General features: G+C 42.8%; 1 protein-coding gene across 1 annotated transcript in view; it reads right to left on the bottom strand.

Moving 5' to 3' along the window:
* Positions 1–15214, bottom strand: part of csmd2 (CUB and Sushi multiple domains 2) — a 331743-nt gene that overhangs the window by 207091 nt on the left and 109438 nt on the right. The window lies entirely within an intron of this gene.

Below are 15214 nucleotides of genomic sequence, written 5' to 3'. Positions count from 1 at the left end.
CTAACCTGTAGCCCTCCAACCCCTTAATCCTAACAACTAACCCTCTAACCCTAATCCCTAACATTAAAATGAACCGTAGTCCTAATCTTTAAACCGCAAAGTCTATAATTAACTTATTTTTTTTAATATCCTTATATTAGCCACCGTGATGAGGTAAATATGCTAATATGACATTCTTATTTACAGGGTTAACTCTCATGCTCAAGGACAGAATGACAGAGATTGTTCACCTTAAACCTAATCCCAAACCTGACTTTAAGCCAAAAGTTAAACCCAACCCTAAAACAACCATTTTCAAGATGATTTACCATTGGTAACTATACTACAGTAGCACAGCTGGATATACAACATGGCTAATTCTGTCGCTCTTGCTAAAACACACACACACACACACACACAACCCCTGTGCAGGAGAGTTAGATCAACAGTGGTATTGATTGAAGAGGACAGTTTTGCTGATGCGTCTCTGTTCCAGGACCCTCCTCTAGTGCTCCAGAAGTCTCCACTGCATCACATTAAAGCTCATTAAACTCTCCGTTGTTAAATAACTCCTGCTAAAAAGGAAAAGCACCCGTTGGGGGGGTGGGGGTTGCAGGGGGGACAGAACTCCGGACATCCCAGGATGTTGGGGATATTTCAGGTTAAGTTTTAAATGAAAAGCCTCCCACCCAGTTCTCTTCACAGTGCTCTAATGTGCACTCTGAATAGAAGGCAGCCATTTTGAATCAGCTTTGGTGGCCATGACTTCATTGAGGGGGAAATAGTTACAGAAGGCTGTGGGGGCATTTGATTACCGGTCAAGGTCATTTAATTAACTGTGAGGGCATTTGATTAGCGGTGAGGGCATTTGATTACCTGTGAGGGCATTTGATAACCGGTGAGGGCATTTGATTAGCGGTGAGGGCATTTGATTAGCGGTGAGGGTATTTGATTAGCGGTGAGGGCATTTGATTACCTGTGAGGGCATTTGATTACCGGTGAAGGCATTTGATTAGCGGTGAGGGCATTTGATTAGCGGTGAGGGCATTTGATAACCGGTGAGGGCATTTGATTACCTGTGAGGGCATTTGATTAGCGGTGAGGGCATTTGATTAGCGGTGAGGGCATTTGATTACCTGTGAGGGCATTTGATTAGCGGTGAGGGCATTTGATTAGCGGTGAGGGCATTTGATTAGTGGTGAGGGCATTTGATTACTGGTGAGGGCATTTGATTACCGGTGAGGGCATTTGATTAGCGGTGAGGGCATTTGATTACCGGTGAAGGCATTTGATGAGCGGTGAGGGCATTTGATTAGTGGTGAGGGCATTTGATTACCGGTGAGGGCATTTGATTACCGGTGAGGGCATTTGATTAGCGGTGAGGGCATTTGATTACCGGTGAAGGCATTTGATTAGCGGTGAGGGCATTTGATTACCAGTGAGGGCATTTGATTAGTGGTCCCGGGCTGTAAATCAAATAAATGAGATCGAGAGATGGAGCAGAACCGCATCAGCATCCAGAACAAAACCATCATGCCGTCAAACATTGTATGATGATACATTGAACACAGGAGGTGGGGGGTGGGACGTACTGCTGAACACTGACAGCAGGTGGGGAGTGGGACGTACTGCTGAACACTGTCAGGAGGTGGGGAGTGGGACGTACTGATGAACACTGACAGCAGGTGGGGAGTGGGACGTACTGCTGAACACTGACAGCAGGTGGGGAGTGGGACGTACTGCTGAACACTGACAGGAGGTGGGGGGTGGGACGTACTGCTGAACACTGACAGGAGGTGGGGAGTGGGACGTACTGCTGAATACTGTCAGGAGGCGTGGAGTGGGACGTACTGCTGAACACTGTCAGGAGGTGGGGAGTGGGACGCACTGCTGAACACTGACAGGACAGTTAAGCCACACCCAACTGGGTCACAGAGCAGCCATTTTGAGAGGAATCTCATGGCTTCCTGCATTGCAGTGTGGGAGTGTTAGTTGATGTCAGCAGAGGACTGTCATTATAGCCGTTACCGTGGTCTTTAGGTAGCTCAAAGCATCTGCCCTTTCCTTTATTACTCCAGGTTTGCTTGGATTTGAGTTGGAGACTGTCAGTTTAAGATAACAAAAGATGTGATTGCCTTGGCGAAACACAGGGCTTGGGGAGAGGGTCCAAAGTGTTGTACAAGCCACAGCACCCACCAGGGTGAAGCCTCGGCCGTAATAAATGTGAATCATTTAATGTCCCCAACACCCTGCCAGGAGAGCAGGTGTAGCATTTGTATCCTATCACTCACCTGAAAAATTAAAAACCTTCATATTGCAAATAAAAATATTACACTATCAGCAGGGGACGGTTATGATAGAAATATTCCACTATCAGCAGGGGACGGTTATCATAGAAATATTCCACTATCAGCAGGGGACGGTTATCATAGAAATATTCCACTATCAGCAGGGGACGGTTATGATACAAATATTCCACTTTCAGCAGGGGACGGTTATGATAGAAATATTCCACTATCAGCAGGGGACGGTTATGATAGAAATATTCCACTATCAGCAGGGGACGGTTATGATAGAAATATTCCACTATCAGCAGGGGACGGTTATCATAGAAATATTCCTCTATCAGCAGGGGACGGTTATCATAGAAATATTCCACTATCAGCAGGGGACGGTTATGATACAAATATTCCACTTTCAGCAGGGGACGGTTATGATAGAAATATTCCACTATCAGCAGGGGACGGTTATGATAGAAATATTCCACTATCAGCAGGGGACGGTTATGATAGAAATATTCCACTATCAGCAGGGGACGGTTATGATAGAAATATTCCACTATCAGCAGGGGACAGTTATGATAGAAATATTCCACTATCAGCAGGGGACGGTTATGATAGAAATATTCCACTATCAGCAGGGGACGGTTATGATAGAAATATTCCACTATCAGCAGGGGACGGTTATGATAGAAATATTCCACTATCAGCAGGGGACGGTTATGATAGAAATGTATTGTTTCCTTTTATCAGGGGTCCAATCCAAGCTCACTGTCACCTTCCATCAAAACTGTCTATGGTAGCAGGAGCAAGACTGGCTTTATTTGGTGTGTCCCCAGAGCAGATGGCTGAGAAGGCCCCCTGGGTCCCAGTCACCACCAAACCAGCATGGTCTCTGATAAAAAGAATTGAATCCCTGAATCCCTGGGCTGTTCAGAAGAAGCGCCGCTGAGAGCATCCTGACTGCAGCATGTGTGCTTTGTTCAGCGACTGCATTGCAGCTGCAACGACCTTGACCGCAACTGGGGCCAAAACCAGACCATGACCCTAGCCACCAAAGCCACGGTTTATTGTCTGTATAACCACGCGACGGGCCCGGCGCACAACACCCGGGCTCATCAGAACCCTGTGCTGCTTCCACCCCAAGGTCAAAAGGCTGTTAAATAAGGCCGCCAAATGACAGCAAATACATGTCAATATAAACTGGGTGGTCTGAAGACTGAATGGCATTGGGCTGCTAGCGGTGTTATATGAGAGTGTACACCACGGGTATGACATCACAGCACTTTTGACAGCTCTAATTGTGTTGTTCAGCGGTTTACATGTGCAATAAGGCACGTTGGGGGTTATGATATATGGCTAATATGCTACTGCTAAGCGCCGTACCTGGGCACTCATCGCAGACAAAGAACAGGTCAGAGCCCTGATATATTGCCCATATACCACATCCCCTCAGGCCTCATTGGTTAACTAGACTATTACTCTCCTTCCAGTTTTAAATGCATGTGCACATAATAGACAATCACACATATGCACTACTCACACATTTCTACTACTGGACACTGGAGAGGTTCAGTACTGTAGTATATATTGGCACTGGACACTGGAAAGGTTCAGTACTGTAGTATATATTGGCACTGGACACTGGAGAGGTTCAGTACTGTAGTATATATTGGCACTGGACACTGGAGAGGTTCAGTACTGTAGTATATATTGGCACTGGACACTGGAGAGGTTCAGTACGGTAGTATATATTGGCACTGGACACTGGAGAGGTTCAGTACTGTAGTATATATTGGTACTGGACACTGGAGAGGTTCAGTACTGTAGTATATATTGGCACTGGACACTGGAGAGGTTCAGTACTGTAGTATATATTGGTACTGGACACTGGAGAGGTTCAGTACTGTAGTATATATAGGTACTGGACACTGGAGAGGTTCAGTACTGTAGTATATATTGGCACTGGACACTGGAGAGGTTGAGTACTGAAGTATATATTAGTACTGGACTCTTTTGAGTGGTGCTGAATCAAAAGGAGAGTTAATGTTCAGGTCTTGGTGTCAGGAGAGGAAAGTCATGGAGGAACATACATAGGGGAATAGTGTGTTCAAAGACAATGGGAACAATCAGTGTGGTTGTCTGCACATAAGGTGTACCCTCAAATTCCACACTGCCCAAAATGTATTAAATATGACCAGGCACAAAGCGAGACGGTATATCCTATTTGGGGAGATGAGATAGGAGTTATACGGTAACAAGATGTCCTTCCACCTCCCTGTTTCTCCTCCCCCTCTCCCATCTCCCTGTCCCTCTCGATCTCTCCCTTCTACCATCTCTTTTTCTCCTCTTTGCTCATCTTCTTTCTGTGATCTCAACTCCTCTCTGCTCCTTTCCTCATCTACGCTCCTGTCCTTCTCTAATCCTCCCTCTGCTCTCTCTCTGGTTCTCATTTCCTCTCTGTGTTCTCCCTCCACTCCTCCTCCCCCTTCAGCTCCTCCTCTAACTCTTAGCTTGACTGATGTGGAGCAGCCTTTAACAAAGTGCCGGGCTGAACGAGGAGCCAATCTCCATGGCCGGTACCAGGTGCTAGGAGCCCGGGAGATAATGTTCTGTTCAAGCGTCTCTCTGCGGGGTAGGTAAAGTTCATCGCTGTCGCTTGCGATTTTGATCGATGGTGCGTCGCAGATTGAGTCCTCAACCGAGCGAGGGGCTTAATAAATCCTGACTCAGATAAACAGAGTTTGAGGCCTGCCGTGGAGTGGCTAGAAACAGACAGCTATTGATTGGAGGGTGGAGAGTGCAGTGAGGTGAGGGAGACGAGTGGACCTGATAGGCCAAACAACAGTTCTGAACCCTGAAACCTGACATTCTGAGAAAGAGTGTGAGAGAGGAGGTGGGTTGACAAAGTTGCTCTTTCACGGTAAAGGTTAACATGTAATCAAAGGTGTATGCATTATGTAATACCGTGTGGCGATCGATTCCAAATATGATTTAAAGAACATAACATGGAAACGGCATGCACCAAATGAGAGCAAACAACAGGAGAGATCAAGAGAAGTGGGGAGGGTCTACACCCCCCAACCCCCTCTACTCTCTTACAAAAGATTTGCACCATTGTAGAGCAAAGGAAATGGTACCCATTAAATATTTCAGAGGAAATGGTTCAAATGAAATAGTTCACTGTAAATGGCTCAGAGGAAATGGTTCAATGGAATGAGTCACAGGAAATGGATCACAGGAAATCGTTGAAAGGAAATGGATCACAGGAAATGGAGCACAGGAAATGATTCCAAGGAAATGGTGCATAAAAGTTGACATTGGAAGGTTAGAAATGGTCTGTGACTGGATGACTCATCGCCAGACACACATTGACAGCATTTTGTTCCAGGGATATCTAACATCACACAGTTTTCAGGATACAGTCTGCTTAAAAGCCTTTTACTGTTCACTTAAAAACAAAACTTTAGAAGTTTTCACTGAAGCTTTTAATGGACATGCAAGGACAGGGTGTGAGAAGGAGAATGTAACAGTGACAGAGAGAGAGATGGCTTTCAAAAGCGTGCATACTGCCCACAGAATGAGGTGGAAACAGAGCTGCACTTTACACAATAGATATTCATCTCCTTATTCCCCATTGTTATCAATTCTGCTGACAGCTAATAATAAACCAGTTGAAGTGCACTGGACAGCATGAGTTCATATGGTGGTTCTTATTCAGGTTGAAAGAAATATGTTTTTATGAACATTATTTGTCAAGGTGTATATGAAAAAAGCCAACCTGCACCTCTCTCATAGTTAAAACATTATTACAAATTTATAACATTATTACTTAGTCATAACATTATTTCAAATTTATAACATTATTACTTAGTCATAACATTATTACTTAATGTGTGTGACACTTAAAGTAAACACCAGTTTTATTAGACAAGTATGCATTCCCCAATCAGAGTTTACAACATACATTAAACACAGGCAGAGGATAAGGGGGATGGCAGATGGAGACAGAGAGAGAGATTGTCCACAGTGAAAGAGTATGTGACAAGCCTATGATTGCCTCCAGGAATTATGGGTAAACCTCCGCAGCAAAACGTTTATTTAATGCCACATTCCAGTGTTTGAGAAGTTGATTGCGGTGTCACACGTGTCCATGGTCACACTTTGCACACGGTCAGACACACATGATCACAGAAACATAGTGAAAAATGGTTCTCTCCAACCTTCCACATCAACACACACACACACACTCACACACACGCACACACAGTACACCCTGTTGGATTGTTTTATGTTAGAAGGTCCTTGAGGCTCCAAATAAGGGATGCCTCTCATTCTGGTCACACCCCAGGACAAACACATTCTGGTACAAACACACCCACACACATCTCAAAGTAATGTAAGGACAAACATTGAATTTCTCTAAGGAACCTAAAAAAAAAAAGTAGGTTGTGAGGACTAGAAATATATAAACCTTCCCGAATTTAAGCTTTTTTTACTATACTTGTGATGGCCAGATTTGTTCGCTTTAGTACGAAACACACACATATGCACACACACACAGACTTGAACGAATAACAACATTTGGAGTGAATATCTAACATCTGAGAGATCAATAATACAAAGTGACATGATTATAATTTTTTTTCTCTTTCTGATAATTTGGAATAAAAGGAACCTGTGAAGACTGGTTTGGACTGTGACAGACCTGTATCAGACCGTGACACACAACCGTGGAACTTTCTGGATGACACTGATCCTGTTCTGTATTCTTGGTGAATCCCAAACACAGTATTTCACAGTACTGACCCCATATCCAACGGCAAGCTTTGGTGGCGGTAGTGTGATGTTTTGATGCTTTACTGTATAAAGACGACGCCATCACTGAAGGGACCCTAAATTATTCTCTGTATTAAAGAATTCTGAAAGAGAAGGCCACGCAATCAGCCTGTGATCTGAAGCTGAAGCACAAATGGGTAATGTAGCAAGACAGCAATCCAAAAGCACAAGTAAGTCTATATCTGAATAGCTACAAAAGCAATACTTTAAAGTTTTGGCCTCGGACAATGGCCAGATCTAAACATAACTGAGATATTGTGCCGGGACCTGAAACCAGAAGTCGGCTTCAAAACATACAAACATTACCAAGTTAAAGCAGATCTTGGCAAACTAAAACAATCCTTGAGCAAAGACAGTTAAAGAGAAGTTTAAAATGCTTTTACATTGTTGCATAACTTGGTAAATGCATTTAATAAATGAAATAAGGATACACTTTCTGTATTTTTTTCAATCTGTTCCATTGTTCTTCATCACAGTCTTTCTCAAAGGTACTCCCTGCTCCTCCAGATTTCTTTACTCTTCTTTTCTCTTTTAAAGGTGTAAGCTATAACAGGTAATCAATACAATCCCACCCTCTGAACTGTACTTGTCTCTTACTTCAAGGGGTGGCAGGAGGTACATCTACCCCGCTGGGAGGAAAGGACTCTCCATTAACACCCATGTCAATACCTAACTCCGGGAGAACCCATTTGTAAGAGAGGAGGACAGAGCAGGAGGGAGACAGCAAGAGGGAGAAAAGGACACAGTGGTTAGAGGAGTAGAGAAGAGAGAAGGGGCACTTGTGTCAATACTGGATGTGTCTCCTTGGCTCACTCTAAAGATTTAAGTAACCAGGGTTCCCAGACTCCATTCGCTGTAAAAGACATCCTAAATGCTTTGCTAGCTATCGACACAAAGAAAACCAAAGGTGCAGAGAATCTTGACCCAGGTCAGTAGGTTAGTGCTGCACCACAGACTTCTGGAGCCCTAAAACTTATCTTTAATATAATATTAATTTCTGTAGTTATTCCAAAAGTACAGAAACCACCGATCTGGCATAAGACACAGGCACAATGCTACTACAGCTATTAAACTGGTATGAACTATACTGCCAAAGCCCTGGTTGAAAAAATGTCATTGTGTGGTATAAGACACAGGCACAATGCTACTACAGCTACTAAACTGGTATGAACTATACTGCCAAAGCCCTGGTTGAAAAAATGTCATTGTGTGGTATAAGACACAGGCACAATGCTACTACAGCTACTAAACTGGTATGAACGATACTGCCAAAGCCCTGGTTGAAAGAAATTATGTATATATGTACATGTATATTGACCTGTCAAAAGATGTTAATACAGTTGTTGAGTCCATTTTCATGAGGAAATTGATCTTGCTTGGCTGTGAACAGCTGCTTACCAATTCAGAAGGACCTTAATGATAGAACTACTGTCACTGATGGAGTAGAACCTAATTGTGTAGTAATTCACAAAGGCGTTCCCCAGGGTTATGTTTTAAGCTCTTGTTGTTCACTTTGTATATATATTATATGATTGATGGTAAGAATCCTTGGGAAATCCATCTCTTGCTCATGCATTTGTGTACTTACTGTTTGATTTTCAACAACTGCAAAATGTACTTATAAAGATAATTTCCCTTATGAATGCTTGCAAAGCAAAATATATACTATTATTTAAATCCAAAATCAACTTTTAGATGATTAGAAAACATTATTGAAGTGATTGTTCTTATATACATTGTGTAAAGAATTGGATTTTTTGTTATAGAAATAATTTGCGTATGTCTTCTCAGGATTGAATGGAAATTGTAAAAGCCACCTTTGTCAGTAATGGTGAAGTGCTATATATGCAGGCCTCCACCTCAGTACTAAAACCTCTAGATGCAGTTGATCATGAAGCATTGCATTTTATAACTGGTATAAACCTTCAAACACATCATTTTCTTTTATACACTTCAGTTGTCTGGAAATCTCTGGTTTCCAGAAGGGCCAGACATTAGTAGATGTTTGTACAGCTTTAATGCAGAAACAGTCAAAATATCTTAAATCAGCAGTTATCAAACCTGAGATACTGCGGTTTTATTCAAATTTAGAGAAAATTGCTTTTGTCTACCATGCTCCTTACTATTGGAATGTCTTGCAGAATAATCTATCGCTTGACATTTTGGTTCCTACAGGGAAAATCAAAAGCTCTTTGCTTGATAAGTGAAAATGTTTGTTTCATTGTGTTTAAAAAATATATATATTTGTATGTTTACTTGCTGTAACGCAGTTATCGGCTGTAAAAGAGATAAATAAAGGCATAAATAAAGGTTACATAGTTTCAACAAGCTAGAAAAAACAAAGTACACTCTTGCTAAGGTTAAGATTAGTGTTAGGTTTAGCAGGGTTAGGGTTAAGGTTAATGTTAGGTTAAGGTTAGTGTTACTGTAGGTTTGGGCAGGGTTAGGGATAAGGTTAAGGTTAGTGTTACTGTAGGTTTAGCAGGGTTAGGGATAAAGTTAAGGTTTGTGTTAGGTTAAGGATAGTGTTAAGTTTAACAGGGTTAGGGTTAGGGATAACCTTAAGGTTAGTGTTACTGTAGTTTAACTAGATTAGGGATAAGGTTAAGGATAGTGTTACTGTAGGTTTAGCTGGGTTAGTGTTAGGGATAAGGTTAAGGATAGTGTTAGGTTTATGGTTAGGGATATGGTTAAAGATAGGATAAGATTTAAGGTTGTGTTTGGTGTTAGTAGAACTGAAATGCTATTGATAGTCTGTAAAGTATCTACCAATTGAATATCCAAATTCAAAGTGTTACTAAAATGAACTTTAAATAATAATGTTTCCTAGAAGTGAGAACTAGAAGAAATAATCTTGAGAACTTAAACTGACATTCCACTGTCATCTTGATCGCTACATAATGTTTTCCAGTTTTTTTTATCTTAATGAGTTAATTTAAATGTGACTAAGAGACAAATGACAACAATAGAAACATTAAATTACAAACATGACTCAAACTAATATTTTCAGGAAATGTGTGGTGACATCAAAACCAGGGATATTGTACATCACAACTGTCACGTCTACAGAAGAGGAACGCAACAATACAACAATGATCAACAAGAACAGGGAGAAAATGACTGAACTAATGACTGAAACCGGTGAAGGCTATACACAGGTGAACAGAATATAACTCATAAAAAAACTGTAAAACCCGTTACAACAACTAACCAGTCAGAAGATACAAAACAATGAGGAATGTTGCTTCATCCAGAAAGAAAAAAACTGGGAACAGGAAAGACCAAACAAGGACATGACAAACCAAGAACACACAGAAAACACGAACCGGAACAGTCCCGTTACAACAACTAACCAGTCAGAAGATACTAAACAATGAGGAATGTTGCTTCATCCAGAAAGTTCAGAATCAACTTTAATTGATGTTAAAAATACATTTTGCCCGATGGATCACAGATTGGAACATACATTTTTTATTATGTTTTCCATGTTCAACTATTTAGTCCAAGTCTCCAAATTGCTTTTTTTTTTTTAAAATTAACTATCTTGAAAGAAGTTCTAATTTTCAATCGTCTCTTTTGACTAAGTCCTTTGTTCATAGATTTGGATGTGTGTCAAAACTACTTAGTTAATCTATCTCTTTGTAAATAAGCAGTATCATGGCAACTGTTTCTCAGAAATAATACACTTTCAGCTCACTTCAAACATAATCGAAATGTTCCTCTATACAAAGTACTTATTCGTAAGAGTTTGCCCTGAATTTAAATCATTTGATTGTTTCCTATGACAATGATTTACTTCTCAATGGAAAAGCATTTCAGCCAAATGCTCTGCCTTGTAGACAAAGAAACTTAATTTGAACCATTTTCACGTGGCAGGAAAAAAAGAGTAAATGGGAAATTATGTGTAATTTAATTAATGGAAATAATTTTTCAGGTAAATAAAGTTTGACTTTTATAAGGCGGAAATTGCAAACTTTGTGAAACCTTGAATACACTTGAAGTCAGCATATCACGCAGTGCGTGAAATCTCCTGCGACGGGATCATCAAATTAATACACGGCTTCTGAATGAACACCTGCAGTAAACTTTAAGCTCTCCCACCTTTCAGAACCCATTCCATCCAACGCCTCTGAGAAGATCCTGCTGTGATCCGAGTGCTTTTCACAGCGCTACATGACACGTAACAGGCCAACAACTAAATAACAGTCAAATCGCTGTAAATTCCACTTAGTGCCAAGCAAACAAATCCAGGATCAGCAGCCGTCAACCAAAGCTAAATGGTGTATGTGTGTGTGTGTGTGTGTGTGTGTGTGTAATTGGCTAGTGCTGGGCGTTATTTACATTGCATCAGAGTGGGAGGGTGGCGATGGGGAAGAAAATCGATGTGAATGCAAACACTATAATGGAAGAATAATGTGTTCCCCTACATTAGAAGCACTGGAACGTCTTGACAGGAAGATAATACGCACGACACATCCTAAATAACACCCTATCTACTAGGTAGTATGATCTCTGTGTGGTTTGGGGAAACCTTGCGCAGTGTATAAGCAATAGGGGTCTATTCAGGGCACGCCAGAGAAAAAAGGATTTGTCTTTGAGTGTTAACTTCTGTAAATTCACTGTGGATTTTTGGTGTGTAGTGTTGGTGTCAAAATGCACTCTGAATGTGAGTATCTGCTAAAAAACCCTTCATTGTAAATACATAGCCACTGTGTAAATGAACTGTAAATCCACTGTATAGCCATGGTGAAGCCAGTGTAAATTCATTGTGTATTGTTGGTGTATAGTGTTGGTGTGAAAATGCACTCTGAATGTGAGTATCTGCTAAAACACTTCACTGTAAATACATAGCCACTGTGTAAATCAACTGTAAATCAACTGTACAGCCATTGTGAAGCCAGTGTAAATTCGCAGTGCATTGTTGTTGTGTAGTGTTGGTGTGAAAATGCACTCTGAATGTGAGTATCTGCTAAAACACTTCACTGTAAATACATAGCCAATGTGTAAATGAACTGTACATGAACTGTACAGCCATTGTGAAGCCAGTGTAAATCCACTGTACAGACATTGTGAAGCCAGTGTAAATCCACTGTGCAGCCATTGTGAAGAAATTGTAAATCAACTGTACAGACATTGTGAAGCCAGTGTAAATTCACTGTGAAGACACTTCTCCCTTCTAGAAATGTTCATACAGAATTCTTTGCAAGTATAGTAAAACCTGTACACAATAAAACACAAACAATCACACTGTGTCAACTAATAGTAAGCAAAACAAATAATCTCTGTGTGATTGCTCTGATACAGGTTAGTGAACTCTGACCCCCTACTCTCTCTCTCATTGGGCCACAGATCTGTCTCTCACAGATGTCAATCAATGCCAACTGCAGAATCACCCAGCCCTGGTAAGAGGTATACAACCTGTTGTTTTGATTGGATGGGGATATCCTGAGGCATGTCGATAGAAGCACACACTCACACACAAACACACTGTCTATCTTTGCCCAGAGGTAGTGGTCAGACAGCCTGATTGGGTAGACCAGTATTTATTGATTGAAGTACACTCCTCTATTGAACGACATGCCACACATTTCAATAGCATGGTTTGCCCCCAGCTCTTAGTTAACGAACAGAAAAGATGACCGCCTTGCAGGGGAAAAGACCTGGCTCAAAGTTTAACCTTAAACAAGAGATGACCGCCTCACAGAGGAAAAGACCTGGAAGAAGGTTTAACCTAACAGAAGAGATGACCGCCTCACAGAGGAAAAGACCTGGTTTAAGGTTTAACCTAACAGAAGAGATGACCGCCTCACAGAGTAAAAAAGACCTGGTTTAAGGTTTAACCTAACAGAAGAGATGACCGCCTCACAGAGGAAAAGACCTGGTTTAAGGTTTAACCTAACAGAAGAGATGACCGCCTCACAGAGGAAAAGACCTGGTTTAAGGTTTAACCTAACAGAAGAGATGACCGCCTCACAGAGGAAAAGACCTGGCTCATGGTTTATCTGATGAAAGTTGCAGAGCTTGTGGATCAATCCATGTGAACAGTCAGTCTCTGCCCATTGTTCCTCATCCTTGTGTTCTTCTGTCTTTCTCTCATTTTCTCTAACTCTCTCTCCCTCTCTTCATGTTCTTTCATTCCCTTCTTCTTCCAATCCTTTATTTTTATATAGACGTACATTGAGACTGGTAACATACATCTACCTATCACTTTTGTGCTCTCCTTTCCTCCTCTCATCCATCTCCCATTGTCTTTCTTCTTTCCTCCTACTCTCTCTGCCATCAAAGCTGTACATTCTTTGTTTGTCAATCTCATATTGTCTTAATGTACTTAATATTCTGGTGCATTTTCATCAGTCTATTATCCATGACTGAAGCACACCAGAAGATTGGGACAACCCCCCCCCCCCACCACCACCACACACACACACACACACAGAGTTTGAGTGAAGGTCAGGACAACATGCTGCTTTTCCCCTGTCGGTCTGCGTCCGACCGCTCACGGCTAATTGACTGTTTAATTTACAGGCAATTTACAGCCCTGACACGCACACAAACTGGGAGGATATGGAGAGGAAGGGATAGATTGAAAAGAGGAAAAGTTGGAGAGGAGTGTGGAAGAGGAGGAGAGGAAAGAGGGGGAGGAGAAGAGGAAAGGGAAGAGAATGAGAGGAGGAAAGGAATGAGGAAATAAGAAGGGAAGAGATGAGAAGAGGGGGTAATATATATACAGTATGAAGTCTGACTATATGAAATGTGTCTCCTCTTCTTCTCGTATCTCATGTATATAAATACAGACAGACAGAATTCCCTCCCGAGGTACTTCCCAAATAATGAAGTGAAGATGGAGCTGCACTTCCTAACCTGCTGCCAGATGAGTGACCATGTTAAAAGCACATAGTACCATGTCAGAGGCTTAGGTGTTCCTAAAGTTTGAATAAAAAATAAAGCTAAGCTTGCTCGTCTTCTACCCTGTCACCTCCACGTCCCCAGTCTCCTGTGCTGCCTGTCTCCTACCCTGTCACATGCCTGTCTCCTGTGCTGCCTGTCTCCTACCCTGTCACATCCCTGTCCCCTGTGCTGCCTGTCTCCTACCCTGTCACATCCCTGTCCCCTGTGCTGCCTGTCTCCTACCCTGTCACATCCCTGTCCCCTGTGCTGCCTGTCTCCTACCCTGTCACATCCCTGTCCCCTGTGCTGCCTGTCTCCTACCCTGTCACATCCCTGTCCCCTGTGCTGCCTGTCTCCTACCCTGTCACATCCCTGTCCCCTGTGCTGCCTGTCTCCTACCCTGTCACATCCCTGTCCCCTGTGCTGCCTGTCTCCTACCCTGTCACATCCCTGTCCCCTGTGCTGCCTGTCTCCTACCCTGTCACATCCATGTCCCCTGTGCTGCCTGTCTCCTACCCTGTCACATCCATGTCCCCTGTGCTGCCTGTCTCCTACCCTGTCACATCCATGTCCCCTGTGCTGCCTGTCTCCTACCCTGTCACATCCCTGTCCCCTGTGCTGCCTGTCTCCTACCCTGTCACATCCCTGTCCCCTGTGCTGCCTGTCTCCTACCCTGTCACATCCCTGTCCCCTGTTTCTGCCTGTCTCCTACCCTGTCACATCCCTGTCCCCTGTTTCTGCCTGTCTCCTACCCTGTCACATCCCTGTCCCCTGTTTCTGCCTGTCTCCTACCCTGTCACATCCCTGTCCCCTGTGCTGCTTGTCACCTGCAATGCGCATCATCAACTGACATGTTCTGCTCTGTGTGCCAAAAAATGCCACTCTCCTCTTCTTCTTCCTATCTCTCTCTCCTTCTTTACAGCTGTCATCACTGTCTTACCCGCCCTCCCCCCAGCTCCACAGGCGGTCGCCGTCACCAATCACAAGGGACTCTGAGTCATTGAGAAGAGGACCCTGAGCCGTGGGCCAGAACTGCCACCTGAGCCAGTCACAGTCGGCCCAGGGACCCGTGAGTGACAGAATAAGAGCATCCATGACTTGTCAGCTCAGAGCTTAGAGTCCCTTCACCTCATTCAGATTCTGTCTTCGCCTTCCACACCCTGCTGGAGTGGAGACCAGTCTGCCCACATGTAAAGTAATAACAGTGTGTGTATAAGTGTGTATAAGTG

This window comes from Esox lucius, chromosome 10 (assembly GCF_011004845.1).
Source record: "Esox lucius isolate fEsoLuc1 chromosome 10, fEsoLuc1.pri, whole genome shotgun sequence".
Taxonomy (NCBI): domain Eukaryota; kingdom Metazoa; phylum Chordata; class Actinopteri; order Esociformes; family Esocidae; genus Esox; species Esox lucius.
This window is presented reverse-complemented; position numbering and strand designations above follow the sequence as displayed.